The sequence below is a fragment of the Engystomops pustulosus genome, chromosome 2 (assembly GCF_040894005.1).
Source record: "Engystomops pustulosus chromosome 2, aEngPut4.maternal, whole genome shotgun sequence".
Taxonomy (NCBI): Eukaryota; Metazoa; Chordata; class Amphibia; order Anura; family Leptodactylidae; genus Engystomops; species Engystomops pustulosus.
The window spans coordinates 180,483,813-180,506,470 of NC_092412.1; the positions used below are offsets into that span (position 1 = coordinate 180,483,813).

Here is a 22,658-nt window from a genome sequence, read left to right on the forward strand (position 1 = left end):
TTTTTGCCATTTTGAAAAATATTTTAAAAAATCAATAAAAATCAATAACAAGTGATCAAAAGGTCATACACTGCTGGTAGCATTGAAAACTTCAATGCAAAAAAAAAAAAATACCACACACAGCTCTGTACACCAAAGTATAAAAAAGTCATTAGCGCCAGAAAATGGCAAAATTAAAAAAAAAAATTGTACACAAGTTTTAAATTTTTGTAAATGTATGAAAATATTATAAAACCTATACCTATACATATTTGTTATCCCCGTGATCCCACCGACCCAAAGAATAAAGTAGACATGTAATTTGTGGCGTACAGTGAAAGCCGTACATTCCAAGCCCACAAGAAAATGGTGCAAATGCGTTATTTCACCAATTTCACTGCATTTGGAATTTTTTCCTATATCCCAGTACACGGCATGGAATAATAAATAATTTGTTAAGCAGAAAACAAGCCATCACAGAGCTCTTTACATGTAAAAAAAAAAAGAAAAAGTTATAGATTGCATATGTAAAAGTGTTCAAAGGTTATAACCACTTGTAGCTACACATTCTAAAAGAGGGCTTGGTCAGGAAGCTGAAAACTTCCTTTAGTGGCAAGGGGTTAATTCAAAATACTCACCGTGATCTTATGGAGAATGAATCTGTTCCTGATCTTACAGCCCCAGCCAACATGTGCTGTGTGAATAAAGCTCTATAATGCTAATATCAGTGATATGTTTTGTACTGTTAAAGCCCAATACAGTATGTGCCTTCCCTCTTTGATCAACTTGTAATTTTATTAATTCATATGTCAGGCTCATAGTTAATATCAGTAAACATATAGCATTAATGTGTATAATAATCAGTGCTACCCAGCATATGTCCAGTTCCAGTTTGCTTTAAAATGATGGGTTGCGTTATAATGAAGCATCACCACTGATGGATATGTTTTACTACAGATCCAAACACAGATAGGCCTTCGATAAATTTAATGGAGTACAATGGGGATCTGACATGGCTGTAAGTATTTTAGCTATAACAAAATTTCCAACAAACTTGATGTAAGAACCAGACGCCCCCCCTGAATGTAAGTATACACAAAGATTAGAGGAAATGTAACACCATTGCATACCTTTTCTTAAGAAATCTAACTTTTTGATTTCATGCATTATAAACCAAACATACCTTGAGAATGCTGCAGCTACAATGATGCAGATACATATCTTGTTTAATCCCTGTGCTGAGTGGTTTTGCCGAAAAAACTATTATAAAATTATAATAGTGAGGCTCTCTCACTTCTGTGCCTGGCTCTGGTGCTTCTCCTTTCACATTAAGTATTCACTGCTCGAGAGAATGATGTTATCACTGTGCTGTGCCTTGCAGGCTAAAGTAATTAATCGCTGCCAGCTGCTGTGTATGAGTGATTCAGATTAGGGGGATTAGTCCTGTCTGAACAGTTCAGGAAGCTCCATGTGTAAGCCAGCAGCACCCAGCTTTCCCAACTTGTACTGGCAGTCGGAGGCATCCTTTTTGGTCAGTATATGCTGTGTCTAGGAAAAATACAATCAACTGATATTTATATCCTGCTTTCTCCCCCCCAAAAAAGTCAGTTTATGCTCAGTTCATCCACAGTGATGTATTTTTCCTACACTGTTTGAGCATACAATGGAATATGCTACTTCGCTCCATTGTAGTGATAGGTTGGATATCCTTACAATGGAGAGATAAAACAAGATGTGAGTGTCGCCATGCAAACAGCTGCTGAATTACCTTTGGTGTGTATGAACCTTAAATTGGGCTATCATAGAGATGAAGTGTATGAGCACTCTTAGTATGCCCTGGCATTGAAACATTTTCTCTATAAATCTTATAGAAAATAAGGTGGCATTTTCCTTAGAAGCAAAGCTTCAAGGAAGACAAGTTCTGTCAGAACTTGTACAGCAGTCCACAAAGGGTGTATGAGTTTGTATGCTCTGCCGTGTACATGAACCTGCACTGTGTATAAAAAGTCAGAAAATACATTCTTAGGGTTCTCGGAAAAAATAAATATTTGGAAATGTGTGCCCCTAGCCCATGTCAGATTAGACAAAAATGAAAAATATATACACAAAGGATCTTGTAAAGTGCAGTGAATAATATGCAGTCAGTCATGACAAATTGAAAACTAAAATTTATTTGCCAATACATTAAAGTTCATGCATCTAAAATGGAAAATAAAGCAACTTTACAAACAGTTGTCATTAAAACTTTTTGCATCCAAAACTGCTATGCAGACCTATGTTTCCATTTAGTAACAGACTACATTTAGTTTGTCTGTAGTCTGTTACCATGAAGATGGATAATATTGCAGAGCAGCAGTAGTTCCCAAGTACTAAATCTGTAAGACTATTTGCAAAGTTTCTCCTTTTTGTATTGCAGATGCATTTCAGTAGTAAAGCTGAGCAAATCCTTAAAGGGTTGAAATTTGGTTGAACATTTTTAGAATTTCAGCAGCTATTTATTTAATTGAATCAACATTTATGTTTAATAGTTCTCACTTTGGGATCTTACTCCATTTTCATGGTTTTGCCGATGCATTTCATACTCCTAAAACACTGATTTCAAATGGTGCTAGATGCATTCATTGTTAAATCTAAGTCACCATAAGAAATCAGCTTCCAGGAATAGAGAGTGTTCTCAAATCTTGTGGGACCACATGAAAGTCCTTAGAATTCTGCAGAGACAAGAAGTATTTTAGTTATTATAAAACATAGATGTTTTCAGCAAAAAGACACATGCATTGGGGAACATTTATCATACGCCGCTCATGTGCCAGTTGTAGTGAGTGTGCCCCATGCTGGCCCACTGTAGCGCTGGCCATGCCTCACCATTCTACACCCTGAGAGAGGGTGAGATAATGACAATTACTGGTGGTTCACTACTACTTGCGTGTTCAGGGCTTGTACACCAAAATATTGGTGGAGCGATGAGGCCGGAAACCACCCCGGCGCACATCGCTCTTTGAACCTGCATGCGCAGGTTAAAATTTGCAACTTTTTAAGAAGTCTTTGGTGCCGGAGTGATCAACATTTCTTCTCAAATTAATTTATTCATTGGGCCATTATCCGGCCCTTCAATGGTCTGAGAGGGACAATGAACGGCCCCCTATGTAAAAAGTTTGGGGACCCCTGACGTATGGCATCGCTATATTGACAAAATTTAAAAGCCTATTTGTGCATTAAAGAGGTTTTCGAGGAAACTGAAGGAAATATGTTAAGGCAGGGGGGAGAAAAAGTTTATAAATGGAAAGCAGTCAGCTCACCCATATGCTGTGATCCAGAACTGCTGTGGTGGCCAAAATATACCCCGCAGTAGCCAAATTCTACCCTGCTTAAGTTCCCGCACTGCGATCTGGACAGTTTCCCCAGAAGTGCAAGGGGTGACTGGGTCCACAAGTCAGTGGCTCCACAGACAATTGTACCCAACTTCCTCTTATGTTACATGTGAGTCCAATGGTCCAAATGAAAGGCCTAACCCGATATTGTGACCCAGAATACTTCTATTTGAGTATTCAGTGCTGGAAAAGCTCATGGAATACCCCTAAATCTCCCTTCTTCAGTTTTAGACCTATACTCTGTACATGGAAAGAAATCACATACAGGTGCATAAAACTAGGAGCAGGGTAGACCAAACTATAATTTGTAAGTAGTATTATACCTTAATGATACTTACCAAAACATAACGTAATTTAGTTACTTACAGCAGAATGGTAAAATTGTAGAATGGCTGTGTTTACATTCAATTCACCTGTGAAAATAAATATTCATTAAATTTATATAATTATAATTAAGTTAATTAATATACATTAAGTATCCCTAAAGTGTGCCAGTAGGAAATAAAACATGTGCTAGTTATTGTAATATCAAAGACTTAGTTATGGCTGTTTGTCTGGATTAATACTTACCTGGTAACCTGTCGTGATAAAAGTTATATGTGTGGCCTCTCACCTAGCAATACATGTTCCCTGCAGTGAAGAGATGTAATAACATCAGAATAACATTGTCTGCAGTTGAGTTTATTTCCCTTTGGAAGAGACTTACTGGCTTGTCTATTCTGCCATGTCATTTTACAAGGCTTCTTGAAAGTCAGACATTGTGGAGAGCATTCTCAAATGTAGTTACATTCCATACACAAACCCTGCATTGTGGGAAAAACTTCTACTATTTAGTCTTATATATCAAAACATCTGCATGACCATAACAAAGAAGTCAAATTTAGGATTAAAGTGTAACTGTCACTTGAGATAATTTCTTATATTGTCTTATATTATAATAAAAAATTCTGTTTTAGTTTGTATGAAAAATCAAGCTACTCCCTTCCATAGGGATGAGTATTTAAGCCTCTACAGTATGTGCCTTTGGAGATTTCATTATCTCCCTATGTTTGGTTAAAAAGCACTGAGATGGAAGGATTAACCCTTCAATTTCAGCCTTTTCTTTGAAAATAATGCTCATAACATACTGCAGCCAGGGAAAGGATAGAAAGGGTTAAGAACGAGACCTGTCTTCAATATTGTAGACAGATTTTCCATAGCAACATAGAAGTAACATTGCAACAAAGAAGCGCATGAAGTATATTATAAAAAATATCCCCCCCACGCACCCAATATCAAAAATAATCTGAAATGACGGTTACTCATTAAGGACGTTTGTTTCTCAAAACGCATCAGTTGACTTATTTCTATATAATCATGAACATTTTTTTTCAGTATAATTATACGAGTTTTAACCGCAGTGCCGGGATTTATTCTTTTTATGGAATTTGTAACTGCGTTCCAGACTGGCTTCCTTTCCTGATGCATAGCAAGGAGTCATGGACATGCGGGGAAGATTCATTTGGCACAAGGAGCCGGTGAGCTATATTGGGCATATTTCTTCTTTTTTCTTAATCGATATGGAGGCAGCTGCTTTATTCAAGGTAACACTGAATGCATTGTTTTGTGCAAAACTTTTTTGCACATTCCTTACAAAGAGCATTGCGTCTATATGCCCTGGTGACATTAGGATGCCACAAAGCTTTGAAATACTGACCAAAGAACACTGGATGTGTGTATTACTGAACAAATAATAGGGGAACACCAACTTTAATCACTTTATTATACATTTTCTACCAGCTACTAGGCATATGTTACTGTTGGTTTTATCACAGGTTTTCTACATTGCAGTACACTATCTTTCCACACAGTGGGGCTATATATTAAACAAAGAATTAGGTGATGTAAAATACATTTGCTAAACAAGACAAAAGCATTAGAAGTGTGAAAATACAAATCTACCATATATTATATAAATATAGTGTAACTTTTGAACTCTGGCAATAGTTGTATCATCTAAACATATTGAATGCATAGATTCATGACAGTACCATGATACTATGGCATATGTGGCGCTACGTTAATGCTCCATTATATTTAATTACTGGTCTGTATTGCATTAAGAAACGTGTTAAAATAATGATTTAATTTAACAAGACATAGTAGCATATGTCTCTATTTCTAAATGCCTTGTGGATTGGGATATACTGTATGTTTTCTTTAAAAGCCTTTAGGTTTGGATTAAGGAGGTAAACAAATTCTAAAAAAAATTACTATATTTGGCTATTAGACTAACTGCTTAGAGCTAACATTAAAATGAGTTTTAGAAGGTAAAGCTTTCCATGTGTTGTACCTGGAAATGTACTTCTCTTCCTGTTCCTTCTCAGCACTATGACGCAGGCCAAGTCAAGTGGGTGTGATTCTAATGATCCTGACAACACAATTGGGAACATTTCTACCTGGTACAGCGTCATGTCTCCTGCTCTGCACACAATGTCACCCTCCTATGTTCTTCAGCTGTTTACTATGTGGTTTGCATGGCCTGGTTAAAATGACTTCTTGGCTAATAAACAAGATACAAAGATTACAGTGACCTTTACCAGCTATAGAAGATTGTACACATAAAAGCAGGAAAATCTACTCCCCATCACTAGCCTTACCATGAAAGCTGATATACCTGAACACGTTGCAGGATGTTTGTCCTGGTGTTACCTAATATTTCGACTATCAAGGACCAAAAGCAAACGTTCTGGTTAAGTGCTTCAGAATGTAGTGCATACGTAAGAATGCTGGGCTGCTGCCAAAGATGCAGTCACATGTAAATAGTTCTTCCTGTACACCTCATTCGTTAACCGTCTCGTGACTTTTTATGTATTTAGTCAATGGAAGATAATAAACTTGACTGCTGATACATAAAAGTGACCTGATCATCAAATCTACAGAACAGAGTTATATTGATGAGCATGAGAGTAACATTAAAAGGAATGTATCAAGAGCTGGCTCATCATGCGCAAGTCTCGAACCCCCCCTTCCCCCATGGCCTCTCAGTATATATGCCGCAATATTGTGCACCAGCATAACAGGACCTGCTGGTAACCTTAACTTGACTTGAGGGTGGTGTGGGGGAAGGAGGGACTTTATACATGCCGTGTACACTAAAAAACTGGCATACAAGCCATGATAAATGCCCTCCCCATCCGATGTTTTGAACTTTGGACTTTCTGGATCCATACTTTACCATCCACTACAGCTTTGAATGTATTGTTACTGTTTTGCTTCTGGTAGTGGAACAATCTTTTTCTTCTTGTATACTATAAATTACAATCTGTTCTCGCGTTCCTCAACAACTTAAAGTATTATTAGTTTGATTCACTGGTATGAAATTAAAGGAAGCCATGAAGAAGATTTTCCAAGAAAATAAAAACTGCATCATCCAGCAGTTGATCTCTTGACTTGAATATCTGATCAAGGATCGATGGTGATCTCAATTCTAAGCTATATGTGAATTTCTTCATACACTCGAGTACTACAGTATGCACATAAAAAGGTGCACTTAGAGTTCCAGTAGTACATGGATTCAAAGAAAATGTTGAGATTGGCGAAGAAATGGTTCAATGACAATGAACAAGTGTTGCTGGATTGGCCCTCACAGTCCCCAGACTCAAACAAACACTAGTGGGAAAAAACTGTATTTGTGCCCGAGGGAGTCAACCAGTGTGCACCAACACAGGGAACGTGTAGAAGACCTAGGTTAAGATTTTGGTCGAGACATGTTTGAATTTGATCAAGATTTAGGGAGTGTTGAAAGTCAAAGGTAGATTTACAAAATAGCAACAAAATAATAAAAAATTACATGCAATGATTTGGTTTTCCCAATAAGATAAAACAAAATGAATTTATCAAACTGTTTGCAACATAATTCTGTCATAATCCTATGTAAAAGGAAATGACTTCTGTTTAAAGGGGATAATAGGACAGTCTTAAATAAAGCCACATTTATAATTCCCCATCAGTCACTTTAATGCACAGATCTGGTGCAGTATAAATCTTATTTGGAGATACTTTTGAGAAAATGCACCCTTGTCTTTAACAATTGATTTTGGTTTTATCTACAGCCCCCATGAATACTGAATTTAAAATCATTAAAATCCTCCAATTTTGGCAGGTTTGGCTGATCATTAAAATCTGTCCCCCTACTCCCCTTTGATATCAGGGGCAATAAGGCTTGGGTAACTGCCCAATCCTGTTGCCCTTGATAATTATGTCTATCCCATTGCTGGCGAATTAAGAATCAATTGATAGGGAGACCGTCCATCTGATTTGGGAACCTTTCCCAGAAATCCCAGCAATCTTAAATTTACTCATCATAGAGATACAATAAGTATCTGGCAGAATCAACCCTTTTGACCACCTTGACTGTAGTGTCTACAATGACTTGTTATTTATAATAATATAGATAACACATGTATGTCACATTGGAACAATGCTGATAGGTAAAAACAAAAAAAAGTAACATTTTGTTTAACTAATAAAGTGTTTCTTATGCAATGAAAAACGTCCTGCAGCAAAACAGTTAAGGAAATGTGTAACCAGCTGAGTCAAGGTCAAGGCACGTAGAATAAACTTGTGAGAGGTTGTGACGCAGCACAAATGGAAAAAGTTCCAACAGAATATAGAGCGTGCCAGCTCAAAGCTGAAGCACAGCAGCTGTGGACATGCAGGGCCCAGTATTACACCGCAACTGCCGCATGTGAACAAGACACAGACGGAGAATCTCTGAAAAACATGCTAGACTAGGACCTTTCAGGTCACGCTAAAGTTACTTGGAACTGGGAAAGGTGTTTTGTTTATGTAAATGTTGATATTTTTAGCTGCTGGAAAATGTGACACTATATTTGTAATAAGGAAGTGATCCCAATCTGGCTAAAGCTAATATAATCATGAAAGGTGGGCTCCTTAGTGAGGCTCCTTGTAATATTGACTATTTTCATCCTGTGTGTATAATTAGGAGAGTCATTTTATCCTGGGTTCACATACTTTTTCTGTATATGTTTAGCATATTCGTATACCCATTGACATATACTGACAGGCAAAGGCATCTGTCTAACCAGTATATGTTGCATCTGCTTAAAATGCCAAAATGAACAGAAGAAGCAAGCTACGTCTTTCCATCCTGCTCCCTCCTGCTAAGCTGTGTATAGGTGCCTATGGGGCAATAGGAGCCTATAGGGAGCAGAAGCAACACATTGCATCCCTTACAAGGCCAGTGACATCACTGGGGAAAGACCCGCTTCCTTTGTACTCTCCTCACCCCGTATTCAGGGGGAATGAGGGGTCCCCAGGCAATGTATCCCACTGTATAAGCATACAGTGGGATATATCTGTGCCATACATTGTCATAACACATTGGAATGCACCTGACTTGTCCTTACAAAGTATGACACAAAACGTAATGTGAACCCAGCCTTAAATCATTTGTATAAGCAAGATTTTAATCTCCTTATACAAGTTGAACCAAAAGATAATTTATCTGGCATGGTCAAAGAATTTACAAAATTACATTTTTCAAAAACCTAATTGGCTTCTTCTAAAAAAGGGACCCTGTAAGTTGTGGGTAAAGCTTAAGCAAACAATAGGACAAATATTTTAGAGTATATGTTTTTGGACACGTTTCCGTGAAAAGACGCCAAAAGGTGCTTGTGTCTATCAGTGACCTAAATAGGAAAACAATGAATCCAGCAGATATAGCGGACATGGAGAATAAGTCATACACACGCAGCAAGACTGCACAATATGCACAATATTGCGAGACTAACACTATTATTACATGTTACAAAGATGAACATGAAACATGCACAATTTATATACGTATATCTGCATCCATGCAAAATGTACACCCCCTCAGCAGCTTCAGAGTTAAATAATGACACTGTGGCTATGTGCCATCACCACTGAAGACGAAATCACAGGGACTGCTAATTCTAAATCCACCTGCATATAGTGCACACAGAAGACAAGTGTGACAGAACAATGTATATTAATCCATAATACTATATATATTCTCATATTAAACAGCACAGACATTATTTTGGTAATATAACAGGAACCCATCAGTTCTTCTAAGAAATCTTTAAATTCATGCTTTCTCAGGAGCAAATTTGCAAAACAATGCAGAATTATAAAAAGGGATGTTCCTTATTTTTCATTTATTGTTGGGGAAAAAAAAATCTGTATTACATATCAGGATTGATCACACTCACTAAAATGAGGATAACTTGCACATACCATTTAACCCCTTCACACTCACTGACAGATATATTTGTCAGAGAGCTATGAAGGGTGTATGAAGAGGGCTCACAGGCTAAGCCCTTTTCATACAGAGATAGGGTTCGCTGCCTATTGCAGCAAACCCCATTGCTAACAGAGGGGGTGGTGCTAGCATTGTTTGCCGCTGGTATTTAAAAGACCTGGGCACCACTATCTTTGTTGAGATCACCGCTCCCCTGATGTCATCTTAGCCAGACCCGAGACAGCATGGTTTCAGATTCATGAATATTCATTAATTAGGGCAGCACGGTGGCTGAGTGGGTAGCAATTCTGCCTTGCAGCACCGGAGTCCTGGGTTTGAGTCCTGGGTTTGAGTCAACATCTGCAAAGAGTTTGTATGTTCTCTCCGGGTTTGCGTGGGTTTCCTCCCACACTCCAAAAACATACTGGTAGGTTGATTAGAATCTGAGCCCCAATTTGGAATGCTTTGTACAGCGCTGCGTAATCTGTGTGTGCTAAATAAATAAAGAATTATTATTATTATTATTATTATTATTACAATGAGTCAGTTGGTAATTGCAATGAATGTAAAAATGCTGTATACTGCAATATGGTAGTGTTGCAGTATATGGTAGGAATGATTAGACCGTCTAGATGGTCTAAGAAATAGTGAAATAAATTAAAAAGATAATAACATATTAAAAATTCAAATCACTCCCTTTTACTGGAACTGATATAAAACTAAATAAACAGTAAAAATCACATGTTAGGTATCGCCGCCTCCAAAATGCAGATCTTTCAAAATATAAAAACTGTTTTTGCCGGCGGTGAACCACATAACATAAAATGGCAGAAAATGGCCGAAACCCAACTTTTACACCATTTTACATAACATAAAAAAATGTAATAAAAAGTGATCAAATGGTTACATGGTCCTCAAAATGGTAGCAAAAATGAGCGAAAATAAGGCCGCATTTTTAAGGAGTTAATAATAAATGATAGTGAAGACAAACTGCTCCTGCATTTCATTCACCTTGGGTCGTTGAACGAGATATGGATTTATATGTGGTACAGCTATGAAACCACTCAACAGCTCATACTATACCCTATACAGAGCAGTTTTACATGACATAATAGTCAGAATATTATAAAGAGGAAATGGAAATAATAAACTGTTGTATCCTTTGGAGTCCTAAACAAACGTCAGTGTTAAAACACTAGTTATTTATAAGTTGTGTATGGACTACTTCCTTTTATTTTTTTTTTTAGAAATCCTTACTCAATGTACTTCCTCTTTCAGCTCAATATAAGAGATCACTTGTGGCTTGACCAGTAACATTCACTCACTGTAAGCAACTGTAATTGGCATTTAGCAGGTTGTTGTCCTTACTGTAGCTTAAAGGACATCTACCACCATATTACTGGTGGTAGAGTGTCCTACATAGGCTGCTCGGAGGGATGGGCGGGTCCTTGTTTTAATTGTTTGTCTGCATTTTTATTGCCGAAATAATAACTCTGTAAAAGTGCCAGAGGTTCTCTGGCTACCAGTGCCCGGGCGCCAGTGGTGTAACTTGAAGTAGACGACCAAGCCCCCGACTATAATCTATGGTTTATAATACTAGTCTTTTCATATGGGAAATTGACACCTTATGGGCCCCCTAAGCCTCTTGGGCCCGGTTGCGTCCGCACCCTCTGCACCCCATCAAGTTTCGCCCCTATCGGGCGCCTCTCGGCTTCCCTGTACTTTAATTTATGCATTCACCCCCGCTGTAAGCCTCCTCCTGCCGCCGGCCGGGGAACTAGGATCCAGCCAATGACATTAGAGGGCCTGGACATGGAGAGAGCAGGGCTGTGCCCTCACCTAGTTCCTGGCCGGCGGCAGAAGGAGGCTTGTAGCCGGAGGGGGGGCTGCATAAATTAGTGCAGGGCACTTTTACAAAGTTTTTATTTCAGCAGTTAGAACGCCAACATACATGTAAAACACTGTCCCCCCCATAATCTAGACGTAACAAGCAGCCTATTTAGGATACTCTACCTCTGGTAATCTGGTGGATGATGTCCTTTAAAATATATGTCTTAAAACTATGAAAACTTAAATAAAGCTTTGGCACATTTGGCAAATATATATAAAGAGCTCCATTCACCTGGTGTATGACAAGAGTGTGCTAGACCAGTATACGTTAGCAAATGTATTTTATTCTGTACAGAAAAGTATGACTTAGCTATTTCATTCTGTTAAGCTTCTCTTGGTTACTGTGGGCAAAGTTTTCTGAACTCTGATTTATAATAGTAAAGTGGAAAAAAACATTTAAATGAAATCAACCACATGGATTTAATTGTTTTAACCCAAGCATACTTACACCCTGGCATTTGCCCTATAAAACAGGATCCGTTATTCTTTTAGATGGTAATGGATTATATTTTGTGTGTTTAAAATACAAATTAACCTCAGAGGCTGCTGTGCACGTTACAGAAGCCCCTTCTGGCTCTGGCAGCTATCACAAGTATCTGGCAGGGGAAGGCGGGAGGAGGTGGGCATAAGCACTGAAGGAAGTCAGGAATAATTAGCAACCGATGGAGCCAATGTGGCTTCTTTGACGTAAACAGGAACCCCTGAGGCTCATTTCCATATTTTTAAAAGTCCTTTTTCATGGAAAATAAGGCATTAACAGCTAATGAATAACAGATTCTGTTTAAGGGGTAAGTATGCTTTGGTTAAAGGAAATCACCCGTTAAAGAAACACAAAAAAATTTAGAACCTCCTTCCTCTTCATCACAGCGCTGCCTGGCGCTAGTCTTGAAACTGGCAAGAAATGAGAACAGAGTCTGTGTCCATAGCTTAAATATCTTCCACAGAAGGAGGAATCCTAGGTCATTTAACTCCAACTCTCCTATTGACCCCCGAGATGGTTATTACAAGTGTGACACCCCCTCTCCATATGGAAAAAAATATGTCTGTAGAGGGTGAGCAGATGTGAATGTGATGTGTGATGCCATTAAAGAAAAGGGGCAGTAATGTGTGATCAAATTTTTGTCTACATTTTTAGCTACACTGATGCAGGATCATATCTTGGTTAATCCCTGTGCTGAGTGGTTTTGGTCATACAACAGATATAACATTATGATAATGAACTCTGTTGCTTCTATGGCTGGTTCAGCGCTTCTCCTAGCACATGTTTCACAGGATGCTGTAAACCCTGGGTTGTGCCTAAAGGCAGCATAATCAATTGCTGCACCACCCCCAGCTTTTGTGTGTGAGTGATCTAGTTTAGGTTGATTAGTCATGTCTTGACTAATCTCCATTTGTAATTACAAGCTCTGCGTGTAATGTGTTTATGTAGGCAGCCAACCTCAGCTTTCCCAAAGTCCTGGATGTTGTAATTGTTTTTTCAGCAAAACCATTCAGCTCAGGAATTCACCAAGATATGATCCTGTATCAGTGTAGCTACAGCGTTCTCAAGGTATGTTTGCTTCATAATGCATCAAATCAAATGATAGGTTTCCTATAACAGCATGACAGCATAAAAAGCATACAGTAGCATTCCCTTTTTTGAAAAAATTTAAGTCGTAGTTGATTTATTCAGTTGTACTTCACTGCAGTTTTTAAAATAAATGTGCTATTTTTCTATATCTAGTCCATTTGGCAGTAGACTGGGGTATTTGCATTGAACCATGTGGTTTATGGTTATTTATGGTTTAATCCGCAAGACGGAGACCTTCAAATCACTAAAACTTTGGTGCCCATTTTGACCATTTTGATATTGTCCTCCCTTGGACCACTTTTGACAGATAATGCTTTGACCACTGCATTACTGAAATTACCTTTAAATGGGCAATTAATTTAATACTTAACATTTAATTTCTATTCCTTTGCCATATACAATTTTTTTTTCAATTGGAGGTTATTAAAAAATTTTACCTTAATTTTTTAATTGCACAAAATAAAAAGTTTTCACATGCTGGTGCGTCCTGTGAAAATGAACACTGAATCCATGTGCTCAGGCAAGGCTCAATAGTACATTTCTGGACATTGCTGCTGCTGCGGGGGTGGTCATATCCAAGGACAGGTATTTTGTTTTGTAAAGGACAACATGGCTACATTTATGGGAAATTATCTTTAAACTGGTAAATTTTTTTTAATAACACGCAATTGAATAAATATTTGAATACGTCACTTGAATAAATTAAGTGTGAATGTCCTTTGAGAAAACAACTTTAAGTTTCAGAAAATCTCTTATCATTTAGAAAACCATTGCTTTTCTAGATTTCAACAACTTTAAGAACTGACAGTTCTCTTGCTGGATTAATTTGAGTTTCAGCTGAATATGCCATCCAATTTTCCTCAGATGCTTACATATCTTTATGTTTCTGTCCTGTCAAAGTATGAGCAGTAACAAGGATTAACATGAACATTCAGACACCAAGCGTAAAATGTACTAATGGATGGCCTGGGAACAGGGTGCGGTGCTTGACTACAGTATATCAGGATTCACTTGTCTATGGAAAACCTAAACCGACAAACCAACTACTAACATTCCGCAATGCAGATTATCATAGGGAAAGTTTCCAGCAGTACATTACAGGTTGTATTAAACTGTGATGTGGAATTCTGAATCCAGCATCTCAGCTTCAATCTGTGAGTCATTGCTTATTCTTTACATTGACGTAAGAGACAGAAATAGCCCACAGGACATTTATATGGAAGATGAGTGAGTAGGACGTTTCCTCTAGTGTTAGGGACTAAGTTAATGTAGTGTGGCAGGCTGCATTGTAGGCAGATTGAGTCACAAATAAAATTAACCCTTATGTGTCAACTGAGACAAAGCACATGCCTGTTAGTTTTAGCTTATGATATTGTGTATTGTGTACCTTTTCAGAATTCTGGATTACAAGCTTTTAAAATACATTATAATGGGTACAGGCGGTCCCCTACTTAAGAACACTCGACTTACATACGACCCCCAGTTACAAACGGACCTCTGGATATTGGGAATTTATTGTACTTCAGTCCTAGGCTACAATAAACTGCTGTAACAGTTATCACATGTGTCTATACTGAAGCTTTATTGTTAATCCTGATTCTAATGACAACCCAACATTTTTAAAATCCAATTGTCACAGAGATCAAAAAAGTTCTGGCTGGGATTACAATGATAAAATATACAGTTCTAACTTGCATACAAATTCAACTTAAGAACAAACTTTCAGACCCTATCTTATATGTAACCTGGGGACTGCCTGTATTTGGTTTGTGTGACAAACAAAAAAAATGGTATTGTTGTGGACTTGGTCCAGCAGCCGATCACAGGATAGGGCCTAAGTTGCTGATTGGAGGGGGTTTCAGTTATGAGACCCTCACAGATCACGTAAACGAGGGGTCCAATGGGGTCCCACGTAACTCAGTCGGACCCCTTGTCGCTTCATGAGAGTAATGGAGCAGTTGGAGGTGCATGACCGTTCTGCTCCATTCATTTCTATGGAGCTGATGGAAATTTCCGAGTGCAGAAAATTACTCTCTGTGATAAAAACGGTTTGTGCGTCTACATGTCCATCACAAGACCAGGGACAGATTTCTACTTTCAGTGGAAGTAAACATATAATGGGGTATTCCAGGAATAAACATAATCCATATTTAAATGGTCATTATAATAAGCTAATATGTAATTACAGGAAGTCCCCTTGTTGCATAGAAGATAGGTTCTTTAGATTTGTACTAAGCTGAATTTGTACGTAAGTTGAGACATATTTTCTAATTGTAACTTCAGTTAAAAAAAATGTGGTCCCTGTGACGATTGGATTTTCAAAATGTTGTGCGGTCATCGGAACCAGGATTATCTATGAAACTAAATTATAGACACATTACAGCTGATCTTTGCAGCCTGGGACTAAAGTAAAGCATCCAGAGGTCACAGTAGCCAGACAAATACCTCTGTAACAAGGGGTTGCCTGTAAATCGGGTGTTCTTAAGTCATGCCTCCCAACCACCCTGGATCCAGCGGATAATCCTGGATTTTGGGCTCTGTCCTGCCAGACAGAAGGTATGGCCCAGGACATCAACTCTATTGGCATCCTCCGGTCTCCGATAGAGTTGGATGAATTTTTATGGTGATACAGAGACTGATCAGCTCTCTGTGTCAACGCCGGGTCCACACATTCAGTTTTTTAGATGCAGTTTTTGATGCCCAAACCAGGGATGGAGTAAAAGGAGGAGGAGAATCATCCACACCTGCTTTTGGCTCCAAAAACTGCATCTGAAAAACTGAACGTGTGGATGCACCCTGAATGTGTATGCTGGGACTGCCCTAAACTAGTAGCCCAATCAATTCATTTACACATTTATGTGTAAGAAAACATGCACAAGATCATACAAGCAGACAGGTAAAAGATTCTTGAGCAAAGTGTAAGTAAAGGTGCGGTACGGGAACATGTTTAGAAAGTGCAGTTCTAAAAGAAATAAATTCCTGCTTTTTAGACTGGATTCACATTTTTTCATGATCAGTGATGTGCCATGGACTGATCAGCCATCAGTACAGTGAAACAAGGTACATCCAGGAAACAAGAACTCCATGCCTCTATATCAATATTTTGCACAGTGTTTGCACATCACAGACTGATCATGGAAAAATGTGAATCCAGCCTTATGCTGCAATACATACAATGAACATGAAAGATTAACCATTATATATGTTATTCCCACTTACAAGCCAAGCTGTAAAGGCAATAGGACATATTCTTAAAGTATGATTATGAAGGATCAGCTGTAATTCTCACAATCAATGACTGCAGCACAATTATGGGAATTGAGCTCTGTGACTGCCTACAAGAAACTCCAGGTTGCCAGTAATATCTCTGCTGACATCACAAACGGTGACGCTGTTCGTGTTGTCAAGATGACTTAACACCCTCTATTCTTTATGGCAGCTGATTCATGCCTTAAGGCTAATCCAGGAGGAACTTGTAACTCATTATTTTCCACTGATTTAACATTGGTCTTTATTATATCAGCTTCAATGCATTGCTGCAATTTTAGAACTGGGTGATTGTATGTGAGATGAAGCTGAAACAATGCATTTACTCCAGTATGTGGGTTGTACCAGTGGACCTCATAAGGTACGCATTCGGCGGGACCTTTCAGACACTAGGAATAAGGATGCGGTTAATATTTCAATGGCATCCCGTCATTTTCAAATAAAACACGGTGGTAATTGTAGTATGTTCCAGTGCATGGCCATAGAAATAGTGTTGAGACCGATTCGCCGTGGTGACCATAAATGTAAATTATACAACCGGGAGACGTTTTGGATATTCTCCTTAGATACTAGAGTCCCGAAAGGGTTAAACAAAAGAGTTGACGTGATATGCCAGTATTGATACGTATAGTACATCTATACGTACCTCTTTGTCTATGCATTAGGTCCTCTATGTTTTTAGTATTATGACTTGTATATGTTTAATAATTGCTAAATGTAAAAAGTTATGTTTAAAAACGTTTAGAATGTTTACGGTGCCGAGGCCCCTCAAAAGCTGACTCTGATTGTGTGATCTCTTCCGGTTGTGAGACGGGCTCCGCTACCACATAAAGACCATGATTGTTGTAAGTAAACTTAGCCATGATTAAGAATAGTGTATCTATTCGAAACGCGTAGGCGATATCTCCTGACTTGTATTTGGACTCCTGTTCGGATGTAAAGCTTTTATCTGAAATTCTAAATAAAGATTGAAGATTTTATGGATACCTGATCCTGGAGCTGGTCCGTGTTCGTTTGTATTAGTATCATACTCCAAAAGAAGCTGGAGAGACCGTGCTGGATCATGCCGTCGGGGAATTAGTCTGCATTCTAGGTGAGCTGATTTACAATTTTTGCAATGCATTTACTCATCATTTAATCAGAATGGTCAGATAATTTGCTCAATCTTAATTTGGAGGAACTTTGGAAAAAAATCTCACACCAAAAAAAAGATATATGGCCTTTAATAAGTTTTAAAAAGAGTGTGGTTCATTCTATGGACTCACCAATTTCTTAACCCCTTACAGTAGTCCAACTGTAACCCAATCATTGGACTATGAGAAATTATCTTCACATTGGAACATTTTTTTAATAACATCCAATTGAAGAAATGTTTACAGGTGGCAAATTAATTTAATTAAATGTAAATGCCCAGATGGGAATACCCCTTAATGTGTATTGTATACGAGTTGTATACAAGTGCAATGTTGTTTTGCCTTCTGTTGGCCTATATCAGATATGGCTTCCGCAGAGTTGTTTCTCCCTACTGCTCATGCTTCTACTTTGGAGCATGCATAGTGGAGTCAGTAAGATGCAGGGGCCTTGTGCTGGCTGTAATGGCTGCCTATTACTTTATGGGGAGGTACTTCTGCCATTTGGGAGTTTACCACACATGCATCACTGGTGCATGTTCATCTGTAACTTTTATTGCACTTTATATGAATGAATTACCGTATATACTCGTGTATAAGCCGAGTTTTTCAGCACAAAAATGTGCTGAAAAACCTCATCTCGGCTTATACACGAGTCAATAATAATAATAAAAAAAAAATAATACTCACCCTCCGACTCCCGGTCCTCGGCGGCGGCTCCTGGTCCTCGGCGGCAGCTCCCGATCCTCTGCGGCGGCTTCTATCTTCACGTGCCGGCAGTCGCGTCTATGCAACTTGCTGGCGGGCGCACCATATGATGTAGCGGTGTTGCCGCTGATGACGTCATCAGCGGCGACACTGCCGCATCGCACTGTGCGCCCGCCGGCAAGTTGCATGGACGCGACTGCCGGCACGTGAAGATAGAAGAGATAAGCCGCCGCAGAGGACCGGGAGCCGCCGCCGAGGACCGGGAGCCGCCGCCGAGGACCGGGAGCCGCCACTAAGCATCAAAGGTGAGTATCGTCAGAGGGTGAGTATTAAGTTTATTTTTTTATTATTCGCTAGGCATACTGAGGGCAGGCTGTATACTTTTTGGGGCAGGCTGTATACTTTTTGGGGGCAGGCTGTATACTTTTTGGGGGCAGGCTGTATACTTTTTGGGAGCAGGCTGTATACTTTTTGGGGGGCAGGCTGTATACTTTTTGGGGGGCAGGCTGGTTGTATACTACAGGGGACTAGCTGGCTGTATACTGCACCCTCGGCTTATACTCGAATCAATAGGTTTTCCCATTTTTTTGTGGTAAAATTAGGGGTCTCGGCTTATACTCGGGTCAGCTTATACTCGAGTATATACGGTAATTGGCACATGATAAACAATCATTGTAAAATTGAGAAATGTTATTCTATTTATTCACAAATTGGTTATGTATGTAAATTGATTATGAGGCATGTCCTATATGTATGAAAATATGTTATGAGGGATTTTATATAAAAAAAAAACGATAGGGGTTACTTGTAAATTGCTTGACAAAGATCTTGCTTAAATCTCTCCTTTAATTGACACTGAAAATTTTAGTGCTGCCTACTTGTCTGGAAATATTATATGATAGACGATGAATATTTAAATTCCAAAACACCTGCTTAGGGTGCAGTCACACGGTGCATTTTTGCTTGTTACCATGTGTATTGCTGGTTTTAATCTGTTTTTCTTCATTTCTGGAAGTGTATGCAGTTGTGAAAAGTGTATGCAGCTGCTTATACTTCCAGAAATTAAGAAAAGCAGATTCAAATCAGGCAAATGCACAGTAAACATGCAAAAATGCATTGTGCGAAAGCAACTTTATGGGAAGAAACAGGGGGGTGAAGTGATTTTACAGCTTAATTATAGTGTTTGGTATCAAAAGGTTTCTCAGAATCAGGATCTCAACCTTGCAGCTGATTGATGTGGTCCCAAGTGTTGGACTCAACTGATCTCATGGATAGAAAATTCAAAAAAGGTGGTACAATGCACGGGAGTTTAGAATAAATTGAGGTCAGGACATGATGTGTCCCCTTAACTTCCATGTGATGGTGATTTCCAGCATCACATCTTACAAATGTCCACTTTTCATTTTTCTTCTAAAAAGTGAAACATGGGGACATTCATATTAAATGGAGTGAAACCTCTGCACTATGTGCATAAGAAACTTATATCCATGCGAGCCAAGAGCAGGTGTAAAATATAACTAATCTGTTGGTTTAAGGTAGGCAAGGCCCCTACTGCCAAGCTCTGTTACCAGTGCAACCTCTTTTCAGAAAGATGAAAGGTGAATATAATATCAAAAACACACAAATATAACAGGGGGGGATGTATAAAAATTGTTGGAGAATAGACCAGAGCAGAATCAAACTCCATAGTCTTATTCTGCGCCAGATAAATCATGGTGGATGATGTATATGGAGCAATAGTGGATTGCAATATAGGCAGGTTGGGTGGTCCATAGCCTTTTATGGGGCTCATAGCCATCTACCAAATTTTATACTATGAAGGACCTTTACCCATAATAATAATAATAATTCTTTATTTATATAGCACACACAGATTACGCAGCGCTGCACAAGAATGAAAAATTGGTCCCTGTTACTTGTAAATTGCTTGACAAAGATCTTGCTTAAACCTCTCCTTTAATTGACACTGAAAACTTTAGGGCTCACAATCTAAACAACCTAACAGTATGTTTTGGAGTGTGGGAGGAAACCAGAGTACCCGGAGGAAACCCACGCAAACACCAGGGGGGGGGGGGTACACGTACAAACTCTTTGCAGATGTTGTCCTGGGTGGGATTTGAACCCAGAACCCCAGTGCTGCAAAGCAGAAGTGCTACTGCCGCCCTAAGATCCTCATACATTGGTTCCTGCTCTCAATACACATGTACACAAGGGGGATATTTATCATACGCTGGTGCTCGTGCGCCAGCGTATGATAGCCCCGCCGCTGCAAATTCGCAGCCCGATACATGAAGAGGCTTCTGCCTCTTCATGTGTCGGGCTGCCAGTCGCGCAGCGTTTATCCTACGCCAGGCAGGGCCTGGCGTAGAAAAGACGCGACCGGCAGCTTTTCACGTATAAAAAGTCTCCGGCAGCAGCGAGTGCCGGCCGGCCGTGCCCCCCCCTTCACGCCCCACTGGCGTCAAGGTGGCGGATTGGGGAAAATAATCGCAAAAGCTAGCAATAAGCTAGCATTTGCGATTATTTCAGGGCCTCTGCGCCACTGGAGGTGCGCAGAGGTCCTGATAAATATCCCCCAAGAAACTGATTCTAGTACCATATTTAGGAAGTGAATTCCAGACTTGTAGGGGTGATAATATTTATCCAGCGCAGGGCCACTGGCAGTCTTAATCCCTGATCTGGAGTACTTTAGAAATGTGAACTCCTGCTGACCAGTAATTAGTTGGTCTATAATTTATGTCTGAATTTTCTGACACTCAGACTGAGTTTTCCGCCACTAAGTTAACACCCACATCAGAGAAGTCGGAAAATGGCCTGAAAATGTACATCATGGTAGTCTTTTTCAGTGGAGTGCCTGATTTGTCATAAGTTTCCAGATGTGTACATCTGAAAAATGTGCAATTTTTGTGTAAATAAACTCCAGTCCAGAGCAGGCGCCGGCACGGTGCTGCTTAAACATTTGAGAATTTTGTTCCATTTCTGAAACAAAAGTCTCAAAAAACAAAGACTCACATGCCTCATCTATCAACTGCTAAGATATATCAGGCAAGTCCAAAGCCTTACAAAAAATCCCAAAAACTAGACATTTCATGCGGAAACCACTCCATAATTATGGCGTAGAGAGATTTGATGAATCTCTCCCAATGCATGGCCACTAATAAACATATACACTCACCGGCCACTTTATTAGGTACACCATGCTAGTAACGGGTTGGAGCCCCTTTTGCCTTCAGAACTGCCTCAATTCTTCGTGGCATAGATTCAACAGGGTGCTGAAAGCATTTCTCAGAGATTTTGGTCCATATTGACATGATGGCATCACACAGTTGCCACAGATTTGTTGGCTGCACATCCATGATGCGAATCTCCCGTTCCACCACATCCCAAAGATGCTCTATTGGATTGAGATCTGGTGACTGTGGAGGCCATTTGAGTACAGTGACCTCATTGTCATGTTCAAGAAACCAGTCTGAGATGATTCCAGCTTTATGACATGGCGCATTATCCTACTGAAAGTAGCCATCAGATGTTGGGTACATTGTGGTCATAAAGGGATGGACATGGTCAGCAACAATACTCAGGTAGGCTGTGGCGTTGCAACGATGCTCAATTGGTACCAAGGGGCCCAAAGAGTGCCAAGAAAATATTCCCCACACCATGACACCACCACCACCAGCCTGAACCGTTGATACAAGGCAGGATGGATCCATGCTTTCATGTTGTTGACGCCAAATTCTGACCCTACTATCCAAATGTCGCAGCAGAAATCGAGACTCATCAGACCAGGCAACGTTTTTACAATCTTCTACTGTCCAATTTCGATGAGCTGCACATCCAGTTCTATCAGCTCGAACCAGTCTGCCCATTCTCCTCTGACCTCTGGCATCAACAAGGCATTTCCTCCCACAGAACTGCCACTCACTGGATGTTTTTTCTTTTTCAGACCATTCTCTGTAAAACCTAGAGATGGTTGTGCGTGAAAATCCCAGTAGATCAGCAGTTTCTGAAATACTCAGACCAGCCCTTCTGGGACCAACAACCATGCCACGTTCAAAGGCACTCAAATCACCTTTCTTCCCCATACTGATGCTCGGTTTGAACTGCAGGAGATTGTCTTGACCATGTCTACATGCCTAAATGCACTGAGTTGCCGCCATGTGATTGGCTGATTAGAAATTAAGTGTTAACGTGCAGTTGGACAGGTGTACCTAATAAAGTGGCCTGTGAGTGTATAGGAAAAATAGCTTATCACTTGGAGTTGTCATTTCCTCCTTTTGTAGTATATTGCAAAAGCTGCTCATTTTGTCACACACATACTGGACATGTACATTAAGAAGGAAAGTTTGCTGCATGTAACAAGCTGAATCAAGTTTTCCATGCAGTTCCACAGCTGCAAGGGCTAGATCTTTATTGGAGCTCATGCTCCAGGCCCCATAACACATAAAGCTGACATTCCAACACATCTAGACTCTCTC

The 22,658-nt window shown here is 39.5% G+C and overlaps 1 long non-coding RNA gene across 4 annotated transcripts in view; it reads right to left on the minus strand.

Moving 5' to 3' along the window:
- Positions 1 to 2,129: 2,129 nt before the first annotated feature.
- LOC140118968 (uncharacterized) overlaps positions 2,130 to 22,658 on the minus strand; it is a 43,696-nt gene continuing 23,167 nt past the window's right edge. For 2 of the 4 annotated variants that reach the window (XR_011853296.1, XR_011853294.1), the window contains exon 3: positions 3,794 to 10,111. This is a non-coding gene — a long non-coding RNA (uncharacterized lncRNA). Of the gene's footprint in view, positions 3,764 to 3,793; positions 10,112 to 22,658 lie in introns of those variants that run through there. The other 2 variants (XR_011853297.1, XR_011853295.1) reach the window with 2 other exon arrangements.